Source organism: Seriola aureovittata, chromosome 2 (genome assembly GCF_021018895.1).
Source record: "Seriola aureovittata isolate HTS-2021-v1 ecotype China chromosome 2, ASM2101889v1, whole genome shotgun sequence".
Taxonomy (NCBI): domain Eukaryota; kingdom Metazoa; phylum Chordata; class Actinopteri; order Carangiformes; family Carangidae; genus Seriola; species Seriola aureovittata.
The window spans coordinates 23,940,647-23,958,708 of NC_079365.1; the positions used below are offsets into that span (position 1 = coordinate 23,940,647).

The 18,062-nt window shown below is 42.0% G+C and overlaps 1 protein-coding gene across 4 annotated transcripts in view; it reads right to left on the bottom strand.

The window, feature by feature from the left end:
• The window catches only part of LOC130186931 (membrane-associated guanylate kinase, WW and PDZ domain-containing protein 3-like), a 121,598-nt gene that overhangs the window by 44,453 nt on the left and 59,083 nt on the right, over positions 1–18,062 (bottom strand). The window lies entirely within an intron of this gene.

Here is an 18,062-nt window from a genome sequence, read left to right on the forward strand (position 1 = left end):
AAAAATATGAAAAAGAGTTCGCCTTTGCTCTCAACTCCCAGAAGCCTTTGTGAAAACAAAGGAAGTTCATGCAAAGTTTTATGGCAGAGGAAGACTTCAGAGTCGTCATACACACGCTGGGAAAAAAGTTTCTCTCTGAGAGAACATGATGAGGAGTTTGGAAAACAGGAAGAGATCTTCAGTGTCTGCCTGCCCTCAGCTTCAGCGTGAGCCTCATCTCTTGACAGAAGGGGGAGAGGAGGCTTTGAAACAGTTTGACTACAGAGAAGTAATCACTTTTTTCCCTACTTCTCTCCCCTGTTCTCTCTCTGTCTCTCTTTCCCTCTCTGATGCGCGCACAGACCAAACTCTGCTCAGCACGACTCATCTCTGCATTGCTATGAATACCAATCAGCAGGACTGAAGATGTGATCTTGCTACTGTAGATGTACTGTATGTGCTAATAGAGAGGGGAGATGTACTTGACTATGGAAGGGTGACAGAATAATGATGAGCTCTGGGAATATTTCAGCACGCTTTCTCAACCCTCAAATCCTCTTTTCCTCCTCACCTCGCAACAGAAAACAACACAGGCCATTATTGTGACAGCGTGGCGATCCTATTATTTCATGTTCTAAACCTACTCTCTCTCTCTCTCTCTGTCTCTCTGTCTCTCTCTCTCTCGAGTTTTGGAGGCCGTTGTTGACTCACATCAGAATGCCCCTCATGTCCACAGGCCTCGCTGCCATCTGACGCTGTTTCAGGAGCCGTCGTCCCGGCGGGCCTGGCTTTTCAGAATAAAGGTTGCATGTTCTCCGTCTGCCTCTCCAAAGAGGGTTGCATCACAGCTGGTCTAGCAGGCAAACAGACTGAAACCGGGGAAACCAAGTTCCAATCTGGCAACCTCATCTCAAAACTGTCCCAGAATATCCTTTTTGTTCAAATTCAGCTCACACACAGGGAAACGAGACCATTTCAACAAACTACATGTGCTCCATATGTTTCTGAGGGATAGTGATGTGCTGTAGCATCAACAACAGGAGTCAACGACTTTAGCTATATACAGTCTTGTTGCCAACTTTTTCTATCTGTTAGTTATCCTTGGTTTACCTAAAGCCTGAACAACCAGATCCGTGAAATAACAACAGGCCTTTCAGTGATGTTCAGAATGTACTGAGGCTCAGTAAATTGCTGTTAATGTGGCAACAATAACAGTCAGCAATAGCAGTAATAGCAAAGATATGTGTAGTGAAGACCTTTCATAAACATTTTGGAAAGCTTCCTTTTTCTTGCATGGATGCAGATACAGGTAGAGGGAGGGTAAGACGAACTATCAGATTCAGAAATTTATTTGGTAATTTAAATGTTTTTTTTTCTTTTTGACTTTCTATGACTTTGTTTTTCCTCTTTGAATTTCTCCCCGGAGTTGTCTTCCTTTTTTTGATTTCTTCCTGAAGTGCTAGGATTTTCTTTTTAGCTCTTTTTCTTTTTCCTTGTCTGCTTTGAGAGCTCAAGCTGGGTCAGGAATCATTGATGTTGTGGGCCTGTAGAGACAATTGAGACTTTGCATGCGAAATTAGGCGTTACAAATAAACTTGACTTGACTAGTTTTTGATCTTTTCCTTGTTCTCAAAATCTCCCTGAGTGCGAGCCAATCACATCAAATACTACTCTACATACTGAACGTGTAATTGTGGGCTAAAACTTTACATTTGAGATGATGAAACTTGCTCTTTGATGATGAAAGAATGCTAACATCTTCTTCTCCCAGCAGTCAAGAGCTCTCCATAGCTCACACACATGCCCAACACATGCCAGTAACAACAACAGTCCTCAGCAGCAGATGTGTGGTACAGTGAAGCTGCCAGGTGTGGATGTATCTGACTGTAAGACATCAGAACAGGCACAGTAACCAGGCATTGGATAAATAAAAGAAAAAGAAGAAAAAAAAAACACACACACACACATAGAGACACCACCTCACACACACACTGCTCTGATCTGTTCATTGCAGTACAAGTACAGTGCTACAGTGCGGTCTTTGTGGCATCCTGGGTCCTGTCAGAGACTGTTAGTGAGGCTGTCGCATCAGAGAAGTTCCTCATTCCTCCTCCCCGCAGATAACACTGCTATTGTAGCAGGCCTCATTTTTTTCTGCGACGGGGGCTCAATGGGCTCTATTGTACCCCTTCAGCCATCCACTCACTTGTAGGTTATTTCTCTACAGCCAGCCAGGCAGATGAACACACTGTACAGCAACTGTCTTTTAACAATAGACATTCATGGGGGTGGGGGGGGGGGGGGGGGGGTTGGTGTCATTTCTATCACAACTCTGGCCTTTAAAACTCTTTTTTCTCAACATTTACAATTTCATTTTCATTCTACTGCAGTGACTGTTACGGTAGAAGATTGACCTTGATATCATGAGTTGCATTTTGAATCTTCCTCCGAACAGGCGGACCGCTTTAAACTACTGCTGCTTTACACCCAACTCGTATGAAGATCCTCTGCTATCCTGTCATTTTCGCACCATGTTGCCATTTCACCTAGCATCAGCAGTACTCCTCCTCTCAAACACTGGTGGCTCAGAGAAAATATCTGCAGTGACGGAAGCGGCGCCTGGCACCCCCAGTGAAGCGGCAGACTGTTAACACCCTCACTTAGACCAACACCTCGTTCGGAAGCCACAAAATTAGATTAACACTCCAAGCTCAAGACATAACTCTCTCTCACACACAAGCACATGTCATGCATCTGCTTGAAGAGATTTGTTCGACGAATTGCAAAAGCCGACATGTTAATGCTGTGTTGTAAGAAAACGCAGACTCACTGGGAAAATCATTATGTAAGGCTGAAACACATCATGGCACTTTTACTACTGAGATCACTGTACCCAATAAAGGAGGGGGGAAAAAATCAGTTACTTTCGTGATGTTTATTTCATTCCACAGAGTTTAATAGAGATAAAATGATGCAATTTTATTTTTTGGAGGTGCTGTAACTTTCCCTAAATCTGCCTCATCTATCGAAATTTCCCAAAACTCATGGAGAAAGTTTACATTTTTTTTCCGTACACATTGAAATGTGAGCAAATGTCTGGTGTCTATTTCTGTATTTCATTCTGAGGCATTCTCCCTGAGGCATGTGGGACGTCCACTGGGAGGTTATTATCTCTGTTGTCTGACTGTCAGTTCATTAACAGTCCTCTGAACAGGGAATATGTGATCAGGTGTGGAAGTGTTCCCTGATACCTGTCTCAGTGCACTGGATCATCTCATAGAGAGACCAAAAGCAGCAATTATACACAGTTTGCCCAAAGACGTTCGGAAAGACACAGGTTACACATGCAGGACCGTGTAACTCTCCCATGTAACACATCTATTAGACTGAACACTCGCCTTTCTTTTTTTCTCTACAATAGATGCACATGGGACTTCCACAGACTTGCTGTGAAGTAACATACAATATGCTTTTAATCCAATGATCTTTACTGGGTAACAAGTGGATTTACTTACTAGCAGACGAACAGGCCTGACAGATTTTATTTTATTAAAGGAATCTAATCTCGCCCCTTTCGCCGAAACAGCACATTAAAAGTCAGTTCTTCCAAAATCACACTGCAAAAATGCAACAGTTTTCTGATCCGACACTCAGTGGTTCAGTCTCAGTCTCAGTCTGGTTAGGTTTAGACAGAAAAACAATTTGGTTAGGGTCAGGGAAAAATCATGGTTTGGATTAAATAACCATGATTGGCTTAAAAGCTCTACTCAAAACAACACACCAGCCACACTGTTAGTGTTTTTGGCTTCTTCTGCTTCTCTATACGTTTCTGGTTTCCTGCTTTCTCTGCATTCTGACATTTCGCCCCGAGGTGTGTCTTACACTGTGTGTTTTTAAACCCTTCTCTCTAATGCTCTGCTTCACCCATATTCCCCGGCAGACAGATGCTACTGTAGACCCCTGATCCCTCTCCATCCATCATGTGATGTATGACAGGTCACCAACATCCTCTTCATCAGGTTCTGCTCTTCCCCTGTGGCACTCAGTCAAAACGGGAGGGGGGGGCTTCTAAGGCACTAACACTTGCAACACCTCTGGTTTGGCTCCTCTCATCACTCTCTTGTCACCTAACCCCCACCAAGCCCTCCCTGCCACGATCTCCTCCATCCTGCTCTAACTTTGCAGCTTCCTGTGACCATTTTAGAGGACAAAACTGCCTTGGGCACCTTTTAGTGGCAAGTCTACAGCAGAGTCTCCACTCAATTTTTCAGACAGCTGTAGGTGAGACTGGGATCAAGGGGCATCTCACTGACTCCGCTGAGAGAAGCAAAGAATGTGAGCGGTGTGCCATAAGCCTGGCTTATAATCTCACACCTCGTGCGGTACCGTCAGATGAATTCTCTTCACTTATATAACTGGCATGTGGAGTGTTACTACAGCTGGAGGATTCTGCATTAGAGGAGTGCAGCGGCTCGCCTGATGGGCCACTGTGTAGCTGGGTTTCCAGTCTGTCTGCTCGGCTGGCTGGCTACAGAGATATGCAGAGTTAAACAGGCAGTGGTCTCACACGCCCAAACCTCTCTCTACACACTTCATTTCACCTCATTTTAGCAGTGCACCCGCACAGGGACACCGGTCTGGCATAAGCAGCTTAAAAGGATGAAGTAAGAGAAGGAGAAAAAAAAAAAAAAAAAAACAATTAGAAAAAATAAAAATCCAGCAAGGTAATTAGATTTGTGTTTTAGATGTTGGCTTGACTTCAGCAAATTAAACTATTCAAAAACTATGTTCAGTCATTTGTGAGTGTGTCTCTTTGTGAGAGAGACACAAACAAATGCAGTATATAGAGAGTGTTACTGAGTGTTACTGTTGCAGCTTTAATTACAATATTATTCCAGGCTCCAAATTATGTCCACAGACTTTATAAACATTGTGGAGTGATAAAAATCTATAATGAATTGACAGTCAAATAATTAAAAAGGAAATGAATATTTATTCTCTTTTATCATAATAAAGACAACAGTGGAAATGCTTATATCCCCTTTTACCAGCACTAGAACCACATGTGCTTTTAGTCCCCCGACAATAAAGACTACAAATATTCCCTTGTATGGTCATAGCATGACACATTTTCAGCCTAGTAATCTCACAAGTACACAGAGAAACATCTGGGTCTGCATTAAAGTTAACTAACCATATGCTCTCCTCTTCTCTGCCCTCCACCCTCCTCCCCCCTGTCCATCACCTCACAGGAGATGGAGGGACGACCTTCCTCCTGTAAGGTAAAGGCACGATCAGCCCAACTCAGCAGAACTGGAGGGGGTGGGGGGTGGGGGGGGGGGGGGGGTGAGCTCGGGGTGTGCGAATTAACAGCAGCATCAACAGCAGGAGTGCCAGAGCTGCTGTGATAATGTCACAGGGGGAAGGAGAGAAGTCCAGGGCCCAGAGAGACAGACAGACAGGGGTGGACGGGGTGGGGGGGTGAGAGGAAGGAGGAGTGTTGCCCTGCAGGTGCTGAGTCATGTCGTTGCTCTATATTGCGCTGTTTTTGCGTACCTTTGCTTTTTTGTTTCTTCAGTTCCAGATCTTTCCTTTTTGCTGTCTCATAGTGCTCTACAGTCCGGCTCCTCTCCATTTCACATTTCTTCTTCTACTCTGTCTTTAATGAGCAGTCTATGGCCCATGCATCTATCATTAATGTGACCTGTGCAAAATGAAACAGCTGGAGAATGAACTCACACACACAAGCACACAAACACACACTTAACGTCCCATGTGGGTCCTCATTTAGCATCTAGCTCAGGCAACATGTCAGCAAAACCCCATAATAAGAAATCATTTATCCATCCAATCAAAGTTTAAACCACATTGACATGCGTGTGTGAATGGAACAGTTACACACACCCCACACCCCTGCCTGACATGTCCATTGAATTTTTTAGCAACTGATATCACTGAGTAAAGCCGTGCTAGCAGCTCTGTGAGGCTGATGCTGGCATTTAGCCCAAAGCACAGCTTTGCTTTTAGCTAAATATTAAGCTACATGCTAACATAAACATGCTACAGTAACATTCTCACAATGACAATGTTAGCATGCTGATGTTTAGAAGATATAATGTTTACTGCATTCACCTTCTTAGTTTAGCCTTACAGCATGCTAACATGCTAATTAGCAGTAAAAAATAAAGTGTAGGTGAGGGAATGGGAATTAGTTTGGTCAGAAAACAGATTATTGGACAAAGTGAAAATATTGACCTACTGGTGGGGCAGGATGTGACATCAGTAATCAAAATTACCAGCCTTTAATCTATAGTCTAAATTTCTTGGCAATCCATCAAATGGCTGTGGAGATATTTCACTCAGAACCACAAATGCAAACTTCTTGGTGACATTAAAGTCACTGGGATTTTTCATGGATCATCCGATAGCCACATTTTTCTATAGCATTGCTTAAAATGCAAGTTAAACTTTGCCACTCACTGAGTTTTTAAAAAAGAAAACACACAGTTTCCTCCCTCTTTCAGCTTGTGACTGTGATTGAAAGATGAGCTTTTTGATATTTTGGATTTGACTGACATATTTGATCGATAAGCATCACCAGTTTTTTTTTCTCCTGTCAAAAATCTGTCCATCTTGTCCTTTTTATGATGTGGTTTATTTCTAAATAAATTTATTTAAACTGAATCTAGACAGCTAGACAACTGAATCTAGACATCTTGTTAAACTGAATCTACACAGCCTTGCTAGAATCAGAGCACTTAAGTTGTAGCAGGCTTTTCCCTTTGGTCATGTGCATCCTTCCCATCTCTGTGCCACTCAGTTTGAGAACCGCTGGTGTAACTGATGTGCATTTCTTATTCACCCCCCTTCTTCTCCACTCTTACCTGTTTCACAAGCAAAACTACATCTGGCACAAATGTATGAAAACAGTGTTTCTGCTACAAAGAAATGAGTTTTCAAGATATATTTAAAAACACAAGTGTGACTCAAGAGAACTATGTTGTTCTCCGTTTGTGGGAGGGTCCATCTAATCCCAAGCTTGTTGTCAAATCATGTCTCCATAAAAGTGAAGTCATGTTTTTTTGTGGAGCAAGAACTCGGCCAGACGTATTCAATTATTGAGAGCGGGAGAAAACAGTAAGAGTGGGAATGTATTAGCCACTGAAATGAGGTGGAAGCCGACCAACATACTCAGGGAGTCAGGAACATGAGACAAAAGTCTGGTTCCTAATCTCCCACCACCACTTACATCCGCCTCCAACCTAATGGCACAGTCTGTTTTTCTCTTTAACATGTCACACCAAGGCACCGTAAACACAACTACCTCACAGTGTTTTGCGCTGGCAAACACGCTAGCAGGCACTCGGAACTGCTCCACCAAGGACGGCTTTAAATACTGTTTACTCAACACTGCATCACAAATTCTGTGCATTATTGCAACTACTGAGCTCATCAGCCATTCCTTTTGATGTTTAATGAGTCTACAACGAGCAAAAAGGGCTGAGTCATCCTTAACCCAAGATGGCTGTCGAGTGCCGTAGTCTTCGGTTTTCCCATTAATCCTGCAAGCCATCAGGGAATGATGAGAGAAATATGAGCTATCACAGTCATCTTCCTCAATGGCGGCAGATAGCAGTCAGACTACAAAGTGCTCGTTAATGTGGGCCATCGCAGAGCAGCGGACGGGAATCAGGGAAATCTCTGGCTCACTGTTTCCGTTTCTCTCTCTGTGAGGCGTTTAAGTGACTGACAGATTGTCAGAGGAGGATCATGTTATTAATTCAACCACACGCACACCCAGGCAAAGATAAGCTTGAAATAGAACCATAATTGTTGCTGTGGTGATGAGATGTGCTAACCTCGTTGTTTTCAGACAGCAGCCGCCTTGCCAGATTTTGCAGAGGAAGAAAGCGAAAGGGAGCAAGACGGTGTGTGTGCGTGTGCCAGAGCAGAGAGTGAGAATGTGTGTGTGTCACTCAGAGCTCTCTACTTCACTGCTCTGAACATCATTACAGTGTGCTATCATTAAAAGTAACTTGCCAAGGTCTGGACTGAAGGACAAGTCAATCTGGATGTGTTTGCCGTCAAACAAAGACTCAGGGTGAACAAAAGGTGCAGCTCACCGCCTAATTCTAATCTCCGGGCTAAGACTCCTCTTCCAGCATTTCTTTTATCATCACGGCTTCTTGTGGAAGGTGAAGGTCGTCATTTCTGTGCAGCCTGAAATGCCAGTCCATGGCCTCCAATACCGTGCATTTTATTGTTGAGTGAGCAAAGAGCATCCTGGGGGCAACGGGGCATCTTATGAAAGTGCATTGTGCTAAGAGAGCAGGATGCACACGTACGTTTCTCCTCTTACAAACTCATACACACACCCCCATCCAACTACAGCGTGCAGTTACTCAACAGTGACTGCATGACATTGCTTTTGAAATATGTTCAGTTGTAAAGAATGTTAGAGTTAAAGGGAAAATCTATTCTTGTGTCTTTCATCACTTTTAGAATAAGTAAGGGATGTTTAGTACATTTGAAGAGTTAAATATTTTATCATACTATACCACACATTTAGTATTTTGGTGAATTCACTACCCTTAAGTTTAAGTGTGAACTTAAGCGAGTTTGTTTTGGAATGCAGGTCTTTCAAACTGTATTTAAAGCAAACAGATCTCAGCCGCTATCTTTGTGCCGATTGACCACTAGCAGGGTTTAAGTTAACCGCATGAAATCAAAAAGAAGCAACATTAACGTTACCGACTGATTTGCATCAAATTGTCAAGTAACACTGTTTTTTATGCTATGGTGCTAGTTAACATGCAATTCCCTCTTTCTTGTTCTCTAGAGCGGAGCACTTCAACATTCTGATTGGTTGCCACCGAACCGCATCATAGCTTATGAACATAAAGTTGCCTTGACTTTGACTAATGATGCTGGCTCACATAGAAAATGAATGAATTCCAGTCACGTCGACGTTCTCGCCACTTTCAGTCTGAATATACAGACAGATTTAATTATTTCATTCTTTGGGCAGCACAAAAAAATCCATTCAACTTGATCATACTGAGATAGAAAATGTTTTTAAATCAGATATTTCAAAACCTTGACAAATAAAACTAAAACTATGTGAATTGTTGGATACAACAAATGTCGATCTTACACCAAACAATTTTTCAAGCAATTTCACCGTCACAGACAAATTTCCAAGGTCGAATGAAATCATGAAAGTTTCGCTGTTGCAGCGTCTTCCCGTAAGTTCCCCTCTTTGGAGTAAGGTGATTGTCTGAGCCGTCTTAAGTCAGTCATTTTCCCGTAAATGTCCACCAGGAGCATGATGGGAAATAATCTCAAAGGAATCTAGTCATAGTCCTGCAAATAGTGATTTGTGCACAATCCCCAGTCTTTAATAAGTTCTACTAGAGAATGGGTATGAACCAATGCTTTCAATCACTCATAGGCATGTTATGCATGCTAAACAATCACTATGTGATCAATTGGGTGTACATTAGGTAGGACCAATAGCTGTTTTCTTTTTTACTGTGAGAGCAACCCTTAACTAGCCGTAACATGAGTTATAAACTGTTTTAATCAGTGATTTACGTTTTGTAGACTGTTCCATTATATAAAACTATGCACCATTACAATATACAGCACATTTAGATCACATTACAGTCAGAAAAACAGTCATTTAGATTCCCCTGGCCATCCCTTGTAAAGATCCCATCTCCCAGGTTGAGAACCACTGTTTTAGAGGAGAAAAGTAGCTCTCCCACAGTGGAGAGCATACTGTGGGCAATGCACTATACCTGCAGTGTCTATATATATGTTGTAGGGTGTAATCATCCCACTTCATGCAACAGACCTTCATCGTCCTGTGTAAAAGTTCGCAGGATAAAACCAAAACTAACTTTTTGCTTATGAAAAGTTTTTATGTGATTTGCAGACCAGTGCCGCAGTAGTTCAGCTAGCGCACATTAAAAAGTGGTACTTATCGAACATCTGTACATTTAATGTTCCGCAGGTATGTGCATTCAGTAAGTGCAGTGTACAGTGTGGCTGAAGGGGCACTGAGGTGAGAAGTTCATGATGAGATATCCAGAGGATAATGATGGCAATTCCAATAACTGGTCTCGCTTGCTGCACACCCACTCGCTCTCTGTGCAGAATCTTAATCCTGGGCTCTAATCCTGCTGACTGAGAGGACCCAGAGAGCCATTTTTAACAATGCAAGTAATGAAGAAGACAGCACAAAATACATCCCCGCGGTGTTTATGACAGGACACACAGATTACATCAGCTTTGACTCCGTGAAAATAACTGACGTGGAACACAGCTATATGCCAGGCCTTGTCGCTTTATGTTGTAAGCTGTCTCTGCATCAATGTCTGCCTCGTGTATATTTATGCATTTATTTATGTACACAGTCAGCGATACAAGTATTTTGCAGTCTGATTCCATTCTCAGCCCTCAACACAAAATGCGATGATGCATTTGTCTAAACCTTGACCTTCCGCACAGTGAACGGGTAAATGGTGTGTCGGCATCACGCCAGCATATTACACAGACAAGAGTGGGGAAGTGACAAAGAAATTTCGTCACAGGTAAAGAACAGCCTGTGTTGATTAGACTGTGGAGGTGTGTTTGTGCATCTGCAGTCGGGGATTAACTGCTCACCCCCATCATGAGGCTATATTGGCTGTAACTACCGTTTACAGCTGTGGAGTCTGCAGGGAAACAGTGGGAAACAGAATGTGCTGCGCGCCTAATTGGCAAAAGGCTGAGGGAGTTTGAGGGATGGCAGGATTTGGGTGTTGAGGGACAGCGGCACTGTTGGTGGCTCTGAAAAATAGTTTCTGTGAACTAAGAAGGAGCCACACAGCTGCCAGACTGCCAGACTACCTCCAGTCTTCCAGCCAGAAATATTGCTGTGTGTATAATGTATGAATTTATGTATGTATGCAGGTAGGGGGACAGCTTAACTATATTCCCCAGTGACTGTGCAGACATAGTGAGTTAAACTTTGGTTGAAGAGGCTTCTAAAATAGGTCAGGGCAGTGCTGGGTATCAAACCTAAATACTTTGTTGGTATTGACTGAAATGTGTCTGTAGCGTTGCGAATTGAGAAGATTTCTCTACTTATTCTTTGAACAGTCAGTTCATAATTTAAATCAATTTCTAGCATTTAAGTGTATTTACTTTTTTTTTTTTTGTTATTTCTAAAGGTAAGCTATGAAAAATGCCCAGATTTGGTATTTGTACTGAAACTCACACTATCGTATGTGTATGTATCATGTATCTCCAAAATATTAACCTTCCATGAAATAACCTTAAGATTTGTGAGAGTCCTATACAATTAATTTACTTCTCAGATACCTTTTTTTGCAGCTTCACACATAAAAGAAATGTCTGAACCCAGGAAATTGCTTTTAATCTTTCTGTTTATCTAAACATAAATCACAATTTTTTTCACCCAATAAACCAGAAAGTGCATATTTTCTCTCTTACCTCTAGTAGTGTTTAACAGTGTATAGTGTTTTGGTTTTATTTGGCTGCATCTGTGAGATTTCTGCCTCAACCTCAATACAATGGAGGTGAATCTAATTCTGTTTGTGGCCTGCACAGTATTGATGCATTACATTTCATAATGTACATATACAGTGTTGCAGTTACTTTGGATCATCAACAATTCTTGCTGAAGGCAGCTTTATTTTCTACAGCCAACGGAGACGACGATAACGCTTTCATATTGCTTTTTTTGTCCCACCAACGCCCCAAAAAGCCGAATACCCACTTGATTTTTATATGAGACGAACAAAAGCAGCGAATACATAAAAATCCAAGAAGCTGAAACCTGCAGATGTGTCATTTTTGCTTTAACTCAAATGATTAATTGACTCCAATGAAAACCAAAGAAACCAAGCAACTCTATCTTCATACTGAAGTTGGATACCTCTAGAGGGAAGTGAGAACATATGTCTGTGAAATAACCTCAGAAACCTGCTTTAATCAACCTTAGCATTCGGATAGTGGAATAAGCAAAACCAGAGAAGAGAAGAGAAGAGAAGAGAAGGACTAAGTTCTCAGAAATCTGTTAACCTGCAGCGTACAAACACTGTTCTGGGCTGTTCTCATCCCTGCACTATACTGTAGGTTCTGGGGCTGACTCTCACCTCATATGACAGGGGATAGACTTCATGGGAAATCAGGCGTGTGCTTTGAGGGGTGGGGGGTTGGGGGGCAAGAGAGGAGAAGGACAGAGAGGTTAGAGTGGCCAGAGAAGGAGAGAGTCTGCTGCCAGTTGTGTGTTGACACTCATTGGGCGAGAAGTCATTGGAGACAAGCATGTAGGGTAAGGTTTGACATGTCTCTGGCTTAGGGGACAGTTAGATCTCACACACACATGCTGACAGGACAGGAAGGAGAATGAGTCAGCACAGCCTGCAGTTGAACAGAAGACGAGGTAACATGTGAGGAGGGCACGAGAGGAGAAGCTGTTATTTGTGGCTGGGGATGTTGACAGTCCCCATGACGACCCCATGACAACCTGGCTCAGGTGTGCCGTGACCTGTTAATGATTTCACATATAGGTTGTTCACAACAAAGGCTGAGAGACTCTACATGAGAACGGGCATCAAGTTTACGTGTCCCAACAAGCTCAGAATGAGAAACGTCTCTCTAAACTTTATTATCAAAGATAAGAATAACAATGAATATAAGAAGATAGTAAATTCCGAATAGTAAATTTCACGGGAGATTAAACAACAGAAAAGTGAAATATACATAAAACTATAGCCAATAAAACATTTATTACTGCATTTTACTGCGCGGCAAGTTTTCTCGGCACATCTGCAGTAATAGACTTGCAACTAATTATTATTCCCATAAGCTCTTAATGTGATGATTATTTCTCAAATTAAAAATAATTTGATCATTTGAAAAATGAATTTTCAATTTATCCTCCTCTCTTTGTGTTTCCAGTTAGTATCTATACTGTCTTCTTCAAAACAGGCACGGAAATGATCACACATCTTCAAGTAGCTTGTTTGTCTAAACAACAGATCCAAAATATTCAATTTACAAAAGTCTGTAACAGAGAAAAGAAGCTGGGACAAGCAAATGTTTGGATTTTCTAAATTATGAATAGAATATCAAAACTGTTCTAGATTCATTTCCTGTTCATTAGCTCAATTATTCTCCTAATGGTTTCACCACTCACAGCCAGTATACATATACACGTGTACACAAAGCCCAGTGGAGGCAGTTTGCAGCAGTGGTCTGTGATGTAGAAACAATGTGTTTTCATAACCTCTATAAACCAGTGGCTGTGCACAAGACACCAGAATCTATTTTTTTCTCCCCCATTTGCACATGGCCCAGTTCAAAAAGCATGCAAATCCATTGCAGTCTGAATCCCTTCTCCACAGTCCACAGTGAAATCTGCAACAGATACACTGATTCTGGAAGACAGACAACCTCAGGTATGTGTGTGGAATTGAAAGCAGCATGAAAAAAAGAGAGAGAGAGACCACATCTTTCCTGCAGACAAATTATGTAACAGACAGACTATGGTATCCAGACCCGAGGAGTCAAACCTGAAAGGCATTTCAGGCAGGATGTCTGCTGAGCGAATGGATCATGATGTAACGTGATGAATATCTGGAGACGTGGAGTAAGGATGTTTGGGGCTGCCATTTTTCAGACAGCAACCTGTACCTCAGCTAAGATGCGTGACAAATGTGACACACACACACACACACACACAAAATGAATGCACCTACGGTCGGTCTACATATAAAACCACACGGACATGTTGTGAATGTATCAGTTAATGTATAACCATGTCTTTTTTCAAAAGAATCATACAACGAGTGCACACAATAAACTGATTAAAATATTCAGACATAGCTCTGTTCTATTTCTTCTTCTACTGTTTATTGTTTAGTTGGATCCTCCTTAGTTGTTTCTTTGGTCCAAATTAAAAAAAATCAGCAATCCTTACACTTCTGCTTTATCTACAGTATATAATAAAGTTACAGCATCTTTACCTGCAAAGACTCTATAACTTCAAAGAATAAAATTCTATCAAAATCATATGATATATAAAACAACTGGACAAATATTGGTAATAAAAACAATACTTTATATATTTTTTAAAGTTTATATCAGTGAGTTTACAGCTGCATCCCTCACACAATGCAAACACATATAAAGATGCGCACACACCTTTCTCGTACTATAGCTGTGGCACACAGAGGGCAGACAGAAAATCCTCACTCCTGATTCACTCCAAACCTTGGACCTTTCCAATAATCACAGCCAGACAAGTGCTCGACACCCAGGATGATCACAGCTCTAATCCCCATACTCATGTGGGGTAAAGCTACCATTGTTGCTGTAGAGTAATTGCTCTGCATAGTAATTATCCTCCATAAACACGGCTGCTATGTGCCCCCCTGAAAAAAGCAAAAGCTGTAATTATTTCTTTTGAAAGAGAATTTTTCATTGCCTTCAATGAAACCACTTAGTGGATGGTAACTTTTAAGGTTTTGCAGTTGTGTAATGAGGGGATATTCTTGTTAAAATGAGTCTTGGCAGGCTTTCCTTTGAACGGATGGTATTGGTTAGAGTGCGAGAGAAAGAGAAAGAGGAAGAGGAAGAGAGAATACGAGGGTGGGAGGGATGGCTGTAGGCAAGGAAGTGGAAAGTTTATCGTCATTTCAAGGTTATGTTGTATCCTATCCACCTGAGAAGCTTCATTGACCACACTGCTCTTCATGGGCAATAAACAACAAACTAACAATTGCCTGCTGGCCACACACACACACACACACGCACACACACACACACACACACACACACACACACACACCTGTATTTACACACTAATTCCTCCCTCTAATGTGTTCTGCAGCAAATCTCCGCGGTGGCAGCATGATGCATGCTGACACCTCTGTATAAATTATGAAAGCATAGACCAAATCAGGCATTAGTCTCTGTCTAGCTCTAACAAAAGCACACTGGGGCCACCTTCAAGCAATCCAATGTTGAATTAAAAAGCGAGGATAAATCAAGCTGTCAAAGATTTTGCATCGACCTGCAAACTGCCAGATTAAAATAGTCTCTGTGCCTACAAAAGCTTTGCCAATAGTCTCTAGACAGCTCCTCCGCCCACTCTCTGTGGTGAAACAGCACCACACCAACAACACAACCCACCCCTCCACCTATAGAAGGAGCCCAGCACCCCAAATCAATTACAGCTGAATTATGCCGTTTGAGGATGGTTATTTATCTCAACCAATATCCACAAGGAAAGACCATAAGGGGTTTTGGAGGACAATGATTAATTTAATCAAGTGTGAGTGAACTTTCTCCAAAAATCATGCTGCTCCGACAGATAATCCGCTTTCCCTGAAACGTTTCCAACAGGATTAGCCCCCGAGGGAAGCCTGGATGCGTTTTACAGGGGAGAATGAGAGAGAGAGAGAGAGAGAAAGGAACTATATGGAGAAAAGAAGAGAGATAGAGAGAGAGGAGAACAGAGATAGAGGTAGATAAAGTCAGGAAGATGGATAGATGGAGAGGGATGGAGGGAGGCAGAATAGAGGGAAAGGTTGGATAATAAGATACAGGGGGCAAAGGAAAGACATGGTTAGAAAAGGGAAAAATACAGTGGATTCATAACTAGACAGATTTATAAAGGGTTGGAGCAGAGATAGAGTGAAAGAGATAGGAAAGGGAGAAGGGACTGGAAAGTATTACTTGCATTAAAAGAGTCTTTAACATTACTCCTAACTGGACCAGCAGCACTGCTCACTCTCCCACAGCAAAAGACCTTTACTATTCCATGTGCTCCTCAGATAAATATCAAGCCAGTGTTTCTCCTATGTACATTTTGCAGTGGCACGCAGCTTAATCTTATGAAATGTCATGAAGTTGCAATCACAAGACTTTGCAGAGGCGCGCTGAAAATTGGCAAGTGACAGAGAAATATTTATTGGGTGACTGAGTGAGGTTCGTACTCTGAGATTGGAAAGATTCACAGGTTCGCTGAGCTCCAGCGCTAATGATCATTAGCAAACCAGTGTAGAAAACATCAGCTGCAGCTTCTCATCTTAGCTGAGTGCTGAGCGCCGTCACTTTCGGCAGTTAAAATGACAAACGCCACCGGTGGTACGTCAGATCAGCTGCCAACGTCAACACTTGTCAAAGATGGTTTGTGAGGGACGATGCTCCACTCTGTAACACCACTGAAGAACCACAAGTGAAGGTTTCTTTAGATCATACAAACTTCTTCTACAAATGTCTGATGGACTTATATTTCTGAACCATGACCTTCAGTATTTGTTCAGTATCAACATTTTTATGACTGTCATAATTACATAATTATTAAATAGATCCGTGCTGCTGAGAAAAATCCTGAGGAAACATTGAAAGCAGTGGAATGGGTCGGGTTGCGTCAGGCACATGGCAGACACTACAGACTTTGTTGTTTTGTGTTTTGGTGTATTTGACTTGGTTGAGAAATTTTTAACTTGGAGCTTGGAAAAACATTTGTAGAAACCCATATGTTGAATAAAAAAAAAAATCCTTTACACTCTGAAACCAATAGGCAGACCTTCAAAATTCCTGAAAAGCTCTTCGTCTCATAGCAACATTATGTCCCACTGCCTAGAACCTGTATGAAAAGACACGAAATGAAGCCATATTCTTGAATAATATTCCAAAATATAAATAGTGGGCAAATATTCCCACGGATTGCTTAGAGGCAAATGATCTTCGATAAAAAAAAATTAAAACACAGCATAAATCCAAATTGTGGATTAAAGCTGAAATTAAAAGAGGGATGGACCTGAGCTCAGCTGCCTTCACAGCAGCTTCAGAAGTCACATGTGCAGTACAAGGTGTCCTGACTGCCAACAACAAACGCTAAGGAGGTTTGCTGAATGTAAGAGTTCTGAATTGCATTACAATCTCAAGAGTCTCTTAAAGCTCGCACAGCTCTCCAAAGTCCCCCTCTGGCCTGATAATTCAACTTCCTATTTAAAATCTATGTTGTGCCAAGCTCGAGGTTACAACTGCCAACGGGGCGGCGCTGAGCCGCACTGAAAGCTGTAGCCTTTGATTAAGCTCCTCTATTCCAAGCCTAATGCCGTGGCCTTGAATTATTCACCGAGTTGGTGGAGAGGGGTTGTGCATGGTACAAGCTTGCTAAGTGTGTTAGCCTAAAAAAACATAATGCAATAAAGCTCATCCATGCATAATGGATGGGAGACTGGGGCTGGGCGCTCTCTGTCGTGGGAAGACAGAATTAGAGAGAGGGGATCAGGGGAAGGCAGCTCAATGCCGATGTTGCCAAATCACCGTCCTCCCATGCCAGGGCACTCTCCGGCCACAACCCCTCCTCTTCTATCTGCCGCTTTCTCTTCCTCTCCATCCAGCAGAGCTTTAGCACAGCTTCTTTCAATTTCAAGGGAAATGACAAGTGGAGGACATCACTACACAAAGAATTAGAAAGTCAACATGGGTCACAGCGGAATGAATTTAGCACAAGAAAGGATGTTTTTTTAGTTCATTTGAGTTATGCAGGCACCTTAAGCAGGATCGTAATGAATTTTGCTGGGTATAATTAATTCTAATACACTAAGATAATGATCTCTGTGTCACATGATTGCATGTGGTGTATTGTGTAATCAACACCACTCTGGTTTTAGCATGCCAGCACAGCTCTCCCTCTCTGCAATTAAGGAGCTGATTGTCCCTGGGGTGCTGCATGTCATACAGGCTCATTTATCACTTTCTCGTGTAGCATCGCTTTAAAAGTCCAATTCACACCTTCAGAATCTATCACACTCACTGTGAAGGCTTCACAGGCCTAAAATATTCAAGGTTACACAGTCAGGAAGAGAAGATCTGACGTGTGTCTCCAATTCAGCCTCCATATTGGTATTTCTGGTGTGTGGGATTCAAAAACGCAACATTATCACGACTGATATGACTAATCCTGCTTAACTTTACTCAACTGTTAATTTCAGCTTGTAATTTTTACTTCACAATGTTCAGTGTGCAGACCAGAGATAGAAATGATAATG